Source organism: Sorex araneus, chromosome 2, assembly GCF_027595985.1.
Source record: "Sorex araneus isolate mSorAra2 chromosome 2, mSorAra2.pri, whole genome shotgun sequence".
Classification (NCBI taxonomy): domain Eukaryota; kingdom Metazoa; phylum Chordata; class Mammalia; order Eulipotyphla; family Soricidae; genus Sorex; species Sorex araneus.
Window position 1 is genome coordinate 140,562,346 of NC_073303.1, and position 8,284 is coordinate 140,570,629.

The following is an 8,284-nucleotide window of genomic DNA, read 5'->3' on the forward strand; positions in this document are numbered from 1 at the left end:
TTGAATTTTTGTGTTAATTTTGTGTTACCAAGCTATACTGAACTTTCTTCAGTTTTAAATTATGTTTTTGTAGCTTTCTTGGGATTTTCTACACATGAAATAATGTTCTCTAAGAACAAGGACAATTTTGTTTTGTTTTGCCTCATGATAATCAAGACTTAGGATATTGTGTTAAAGTAGTGAGTTTGATATTATTCCTTTGTTCCCAACATTGGGGAAATTATTCTTTTACCATTACGAACGTTATATGTTTATAAAAGATGCTTCTTTGTTGTTTTGGAGGGTACACAAATTGGTGTTAAAGGCTTATTTCTTTTTTTTTTAATTTTATTTTATTAAATCACCGTGTGGAAGATTACAATGCTTTCGGGCTTAGGTCTCAGTTATACAATGCTGAAACAACCATCCCTTCACCAGTGCCCATATACCACCACCAAAAAAAAAAAACCCACACAGTACACCCCATCCAGCCCCCCCACCCCCTACCTTGTAACTGATAAGTTTCATTTTACATTCTGTTTACTTTGGTTACATTCAATATTTCAACACAAACCTCACTATTGTTGTTAGGAGTACCCCACTAGATTCAGACCTACTGTGAAGACCGCGGCCGCGCGGTTTTGAATTTCTGTACTTTAACAAGAAGTCCAGGGAGATTTCTTCCAGATATTAGATAATTGCAGGCTTGAAAACCCAATCTGTGGTCGTCTTAATATGGCGGCCACCACACCCTTCATCCCCGGAGAGAAAGAGGCGAGAGAGAGAGAAATACCTTTCCCCTCCTGGGCGGGCATAGGGCCGAGGCTTAGTTCTCAGGCTGGAGACATTCTTCGAGGAGTTCCCACGCCGAAAGAGGTTTTGCTGGGTCTGGATTCACGCTTGTGCAGCTGCGGAGAGGCCGCACATGCGTGCGGCCCCCGGGATCACATCTCGGCCGGCTTATTTCTTGCTCTGTGCTCAGATGTCATTTCTGGTGGTGCTTAGAGGACCACATGTGGTGCCAGGGATCACACCCAGTGAGTAGGGTACGTGCAGAACAAACACCATACCCTGTACTGTCTCTCTGGTTTCACTGTCTAGGTACTTTTTATGTTTTTAAGTTTTATTCCTACTAGAGAGAGACTATTGTATATAGATGGTAGAATTTTTCCAACTTTTATTTACCTACTGAAAAGCTCCTATGATTTCTTTTCATCAGTCAATGAAATGCAGGCTTACAGTAAGAAAAATTTGGATCTTGAATCAACCTTTTATCACTGTATCACTGTCATCCCGTTCATCATTGATTTGCTCAAGCAGGCATCAGTAATGTCTCCATTCGTCCTAGCCCTGAGATTTTAGCAGCCTCTCTTTACTCATTCTTCCCAGTGGTGCTGCATTGGAGGCTCTTTCAGGGTCAGGAGAATGAGACCCATCATTGTTACTGTATTTGGCATATCGAATATGCCACAGAGAGCTTGCCCAGGCTCTGCTATGCAGGCAGGATGCTCTCAGTACCTTGCCAGCTTCTCTGAGTGGGGAGAACTAGGCTATCAGAACTAGGCTAAGTAGGCTAGCCTAGGCATGACCTCGTGCTTCCCGGAGCCCTATTATTATTTTTATGACTTTATTTTTATTTATTGTTTTTTCCTTTTTTTAAATTTTATTGAATCACCATGAGGAGTATTGTTTTATAGTCTCTGGATCTTGGCCATTGATGGGATTACTCAATGCTGGGCGGCAGTTTGTGGGTGTGGCTGCCAAGCTACTGGAAAATGAGGGGTCTGGATGAAGGATGCCCAGTTCTGATCTGAGCAGGCTTGTATACCTGTATGTCTGGGATAAACCTTGTATACCTGGGATAAATTTCAAGAGGTCATGGTATACATTTTTTTAAATATTGAAGGACTTGTGTAAATACCCCTCTCTCAGACTGTGAAAACCCCTCTCGTGGGGGGATTACGCATTAAAGGATGTTCTCAGGCTCTCTGGTCGGCTTTCTCTCGATACCCAAGTTCTGTGCTCTCGAGCCACTTCTCCATCTGGGACGGCTCTTGCCTTGGACGGATGAAGGAAGAACGAGGGTCAAGCTCATTAGTTGCCATTTATTCAATCTCTCATCTCTCCCGGCTCTCTCTGACCCTCTCTGTCTCTCTGTGCCTATCTCTCTCAAACCACGCAATTCTTTCTTCCTGCTGTATCCATCTCCTCCCCCCTCCCTGCTGTCTAGTAATCATCTCTCTTCTCTCATTCAATCCCCCCTTTATCCCCACAGCCACTCTTTATTCTCTCACCACACCTCCCAACCACGCCTCCCCAGGGGAAGCGCAATCAAAGATGTTTTTCCAGACTTCCCAACCACCTGCAGCCCACAAGGGCAAAACAACCCTTAAAGTGTGTTTCTCCTCTCCTTAGACCTGCAAGTTAATTAACATCTTAGACTGCTAAAATCTCAGGGCTGGGATGAATGGAAATGTTACTGGCTCCCACTTGAGTAAATCGATGAACAATGGGATGACAGTGAAACAGTGAATCCTACTTCCTAATTTTTACCATTCTGTATGGACACATAATAGACACTTTTAGGCTTATAGGGTGACTCTCCTGGGGACATCTCGCTACAGACTCAGACTACAATGCTCAGGCCAGATTAATCATTCCTAACCCCAGGAGGGTCCAAATCTAGTTATTGCTTTTTGGATCATGACAGAATTTGTCCATGACCAAGCTCTTAATTTATAGTTAAGCATTAGGGCACTTTGGCCAGGCCCATTTCGATGCCAGGATATCTAGGTCACTGCTTGCCCTGGGTCCATCCAGTCCCTCCTCTGGAGCCTGTTTTTGGGGATTTAAGAAGAGCAACTGAGGCTTAAGTTGAGAGAGTAGATGTTCAGGAGGTAATATTATTTGGAGTCAATCAATTCCCAAGCCGCAGGCTTGTCTTTTTAACTCTTCCTGTATCCACACAAAAAGCAATTGCCCTGAAATAACTAACCATGCAAATGACAGTACAGAGAAGAGAACGACAATATTTACAAGTCAGAGTCTGATCAGTAGACAAAGGCAGTTGACAGGTTGGAGGGCAATCAACAAACACAAGCTCCCAGCAGCCAGGGAACGTCAACCCAACTTTATCCACAGACTTGATTTACTAATACTGATAATTTTTATATGTAAGTACATAGAATTTTCTAGTCAAATGATCCATGTTTAGAAATCACTTTTTAAATTTTTTTTTTAAATTTACTCGTTTACATTTCGGTTTTTGTTTTTTTCATTCACAGGGTTGGTTCCAGCCGTGTTCTGCCTCAGTGCAGACCTCACGTCTGGATACTGATCCTGGCAATGCCAGGCTGATTGAGCCCGGTGGGTCCCGGTCTACTCAGGCCACTCTCACAAGGGCTTGGGGTCATGGGATGCTGGATAGGGAGCACCAGACCTCACACATGTTAGGAATGTGTCCCATCACTGGCCCCTTCTGTGTTTTTTAATTTATATTTGAATTATTTGCTTCTTTCCATCTTGGTATACTGCTGCTGGCGTGTTTGAAATGGTTTTTTGTATGTAAGGTGTAGCAACATGCTATCTGTGAGACTCAGAGTCAGAGATACAGTACAGGGTTAAGGTGTGCACCTTGCATGCAGCTGACCCTGGTTCAGTCCACAGGACCTCATGATTTCCTGAGCACCACCAGAGTGAGTGCTGAGAACAGCTGAGAGTAAGCCCTGGGTTCCGTGTGTGTGGACCCCCCTCTCTAAAAATGATAAATTGTTGAATCATTTTTTTATTTCCTCTGCAAATAAGTCTTTTAATTGGTATGTTTAAATAATTTACATTTAAGGCAATTAAAATATTTAGGGAACAGTTCTGCTATTTTATTTTTTATTTTCTATCCCCCAAGTATAACTTGGATTATCTATTTTCTTCTTTTTCTGTTCTGAATTAGTTGAACAAGATTTTAGGATATGTTACTAATTTATTTATATTGCTTTTTAAAAAATAAATAAAAGATTTTTGTGTTCAGGCATTAGAATAAGCATGCACAGCATGCCACAATCTGCTTGTATTGACCTTTTACCACGTGGAGTAAAGTATAAAAACATGCTTTCATATATATATAATTTTTATTTTTTCACTTTAAAATATTTTTATTATAAAATCATAATTCTGTTTCAGTCATCAAAACAGTTCAAGAACTTGTTATAAAAATTGAATTGTACAAATCTGTATTGCTGGAGATTTTGTTGTCCTTCCTTTTTTGCTAATGCCTTAGCTTTCTTATTATTTTCTTTCTGTTTGTAGGACTTTTCAGACTACTTGTAAGGGTAGTCTTGCTAGCAACAAGGTCTGTTTGTCTGTGTCTGATGATGTCTTTATTTCCCCTTTACCCCTCTCTGGATAGAGTACTCGTGGCTGACAGTTCTTTCAACACTTGAAAAATTGGAAAGTGTTCAGCCATTATTTCTTAAAATACTTTTTAGACCCCACTCTTTCATTTCTTTCTGAGACTCTGAAGATGCATCTTTTATTGTTGCTTCACGGGACTCAGATGCTGTTTTTGTTTTCCCAGCCTATTTTCTCTTTGTCGTTCTGGGCAGATTCTATTGATCTGTCATCAGTCTGACTGATTTCTGCCTCTTTTCATTCCCTTTCTACCACTGAGTTCACATAGTAATTTTTTTAAATTTCACCGAGGTATTTTTTTAGTTTGATGACTTTCATTTGATTATTAAAAATTTTTTAATCTAAACTTAAATTTTTGTCAAGATAAAATTTACCACCCTAAATTCCACTCTCAGTGTTACATTTTAAGTTTTAAGTGTGGTTATGTATTTACACAAACAATATAATTTTAGAGCATTTTCATCAGCCCAAATAAAAGTCTGTAGCCATGCCAACAGTGACTCCTTATTTCATATCACCTTCAGCCTCACGCAAACACAAATCTACTTTTTGTCTCTATAGATTTTTCTTCTCTGAATATTTCATAAAAATGCTTCCATACAAAGCATGTGGATTTGAGTGGGTATAACTGATTTCTCTTGGCATGTCTTTTATGTTTGTCCACACTGTGACACATGTTGCAGTTTCATTCCTTTTTACAGAGATGTCCTAATTTTTAAATTTCTTCCAAGAGAATTCATAATTGCTTGTGAAACCCTATTCATTATATCTGCTGTAAAAATCATGTCAGGTGATTCTGATTTACAAATCCAATTCATCTTGGTGCTCTTTTCTCATATTTAAGTTGTGATTTTCCTGGTTCTTGGGATGATGAGTGATTTTAAAAAAATTCTCCTGGGGTTGGAGCAATAGCACAGCGGGTAGGGCATTTGCCTTGCACGCGGCCGACCCGGGTTCAATTCCCAGCATCCCATATGGTCCCCTGAGCACCCCCCAGGGGTAATTCCTGAGTGCAGAGCCAGGAGTAGCCCCTGTGCATCGCCAGGTGTGATCAAAAAATGCAAAAAAAAAAATTCTCCTAAGCATTTCGGGTATGATATCATGTGAAATATTTTAGCTGCCATTATCCTTATATTGAGGTGTCTAATGGGGAACCATATGGGATGCTGGGAATCGAACTTGGGTCAGCCACATGCTAGGCAAATGCCCTACCTGCTGTACTATCACTCCAGCCCCTGGAAGCATCTCTTAAATATTTATTAAGTGGCCATATCTAGCAGTTCTCAGGGTCTGTCTGTTCTTCACCCAGTGTTGAGGGATCACTCCTGACAGTGCCCTGGGGACCATGCATTGCCAGGGATTAAATCCAAGCCTCCCAAACATAAAACTGCTCAGTTGCCTTTGAGCTATCTTTCTGGCCCTTATTTATCTGTTTCTTATGTGTAACACACCCTCCGGTGCTTAGGGAATTTTGGACTGCTCCTAGTGATGCTTGGCCAGTTGTGTGGTTGTGACAGGTGGTCAGGGTCACACCTGGCAGCGCTAGAGTTGGGGAATAAGCTATTTTTCTGACTGTGCTGATTTCTTAAGACCTCCCATTTAAGAAAAGCTATTTTTCACTTATGGAAGACACATAAATTTGAGATAGGGCAAATTTTTATATGGGTTATTGCTTTGTTTTCATTCTGGAGTGCAGACTTTTTTTTCCTTTTGGGTACACCCGGCGAAGCACAGGGTCACTCCTGGCTCATGCACTCAGGAATTACTTCTGGCGGTGCTCAGGGGACCATATGGGATTCTGGGGATCGAACCCGGGTCAACTTCATGCAAGGCAAATGCCCTACCATCTGTGCTATCACTCTAGCCCCTGTAAATTATTTCTTTATTAGTACTTCAAACAGAATTATCTTTTTGGTCCAAACCTAATGGTGCTTAGGCATGACTCCTGTGTGTTCTGGGGACCGTGGAATGTTGGGTATCAAATCTGGAACTCCTACATGCAAAGTGTGAGCTTTGCCCTTTGAGTGCTCTCCCTAGCCCTGAAACTTTTTTGGGGGAGTCCAAGGAGTTTGGATCACACCTAGTGGTGCTCAGGGCCTACAGTGTTTGGGGATCAAACAGTGATTCATCTCATGCAAAGCAAGCTCCTTAATCTCTGTGTTCTGTCTCTCCAGCCCAGAAACATTTTACTCTGTATGTGTGTGTGTTTTGTTTTGATGTGCTATTTTGGTTTGGGGGCCAAACTTAGCAGTACTTTGCTTCTGGCCTTGTATTGAGGGATCATTCCTGGCATAGCACCACTGGTCAAACTGGGATTGGCCATATGCAAAGCAAGCTCCTTGCTCCCTGTGCTATCTCTGCAGCCCTCTAGTCTATAATTATATTGTGAACAATGAGCATTGATTTACTTGTTCCAAAAGGGAGAGGAGAGAGGTCTGATATGTTCTCCCCCCATTTAACCTCTCTGTTATTTTTTTCAATGACTGAGTTACCAGTTACAGCACGTGAACTATTCCTAGCACAATGCTTAAGGGTTGCTCCTGGAGATTCTTGGAGGACCATGCTAAGGATCAAACCCAGGCTACCTTTATTTCAAGCAAACACAATTAGCCCTTTAAGCTATCTCCCTAGCCCAGGGGCCATAGTCGTTTAATTGTGGTATTTGCATCTTTTCTGATTACACTGCTCACTTGGTATCACTATAACTAATGATTTTTTTTTTTTTGCTTTTTTTCATCACACCCAGAGATGCTCAGGGGTTAATGCAATTACTCCCAGGGGTGCTTGGGGGACCATATGGGATGCCAGGGATCGAACCTGGGTCGGCCTTGTGCAAAGCAAATGCCCTATCCACTGTGCTATCGCTCCAGCCCCTAATGATTCTTTTAAATATATTTTTTTCTCATTTTACTTTATTTTTGTGACATACCAGGCAGTGCTCAAGGACTACTCCCAGCACATTGCTTGTGCACACTGTATGTGTGTGTGTGTGTGTGTGTGTGTGTGTGTGTGTGTGTGTGTGTGTTATGGGGGGGGGGGTCACTTCCAAAAGTGCTTAGTGGACAATGACTTGCCAGGGATTAAACCTGGGTAACCTGCCCTCAAAGCTGCTCGTTTGCCTTTGAGTTATTCTTGGCCCTCTTAGTTTTATATTTTGTTTGTTTGTTTTTGGGGGGTGGGAATGGATGTTGGGCCACACCCAGTGAGTGTTTACTCCTTGACTCTGTGATTATTCAGGGATTACTAATACTCAGGGATTATTTCTGGTAGGTTCGGGGGACCATATGGGGTGCTGGGGATTGAAGCGGTGGGCCTTGTGGAAGGCAAGGACCTTATCCACTGGCTGCAGTTTTATGTGTTTGTTTGGCTTCTTTTTTGCAGAGGGAGGGGGCCCACACTTAGCAATGTTTAGGGTTACTCCTGGTTCTGGACTCAGGGATCACTCCTGGTGGAAGCAGGTGATCCTATGGGGTATTGAGGATTGAGCCTGGGTTGGCTGTATGCAAGGCAAGTGCCCTACCCTCTGTATTCTCTCTAGCCCCAGTTTTATGTTTTTTTTTTTTTTTTATGGGGCCAGCCCCCTCTGGTGCTAGGGAGACTTTGGGTTTCTCCTGGTGTTGATTGGCCCAGTGTGTGGGTGTGACAGTTTGGTGGCTGGACACTTTCAGGACTGCATCTTTCAGCGCTGCAGTTGGGGGATGTGACTGTGATGCCACGTATAAAACACGGTCTGACATTTACTAGGTATGTGTTTTTCCACTTGAGGCATATTCCTGGACTATCAAATAATGTTTTCTTTCATTTTGTTTTTTGTTTTGGGCCACACCAAGAGATGCTCAGGGATCACTCCTGACTGGGCAGGGGAACCATAAGGGGTACTGGAGATCAGATCAGTCGGCCT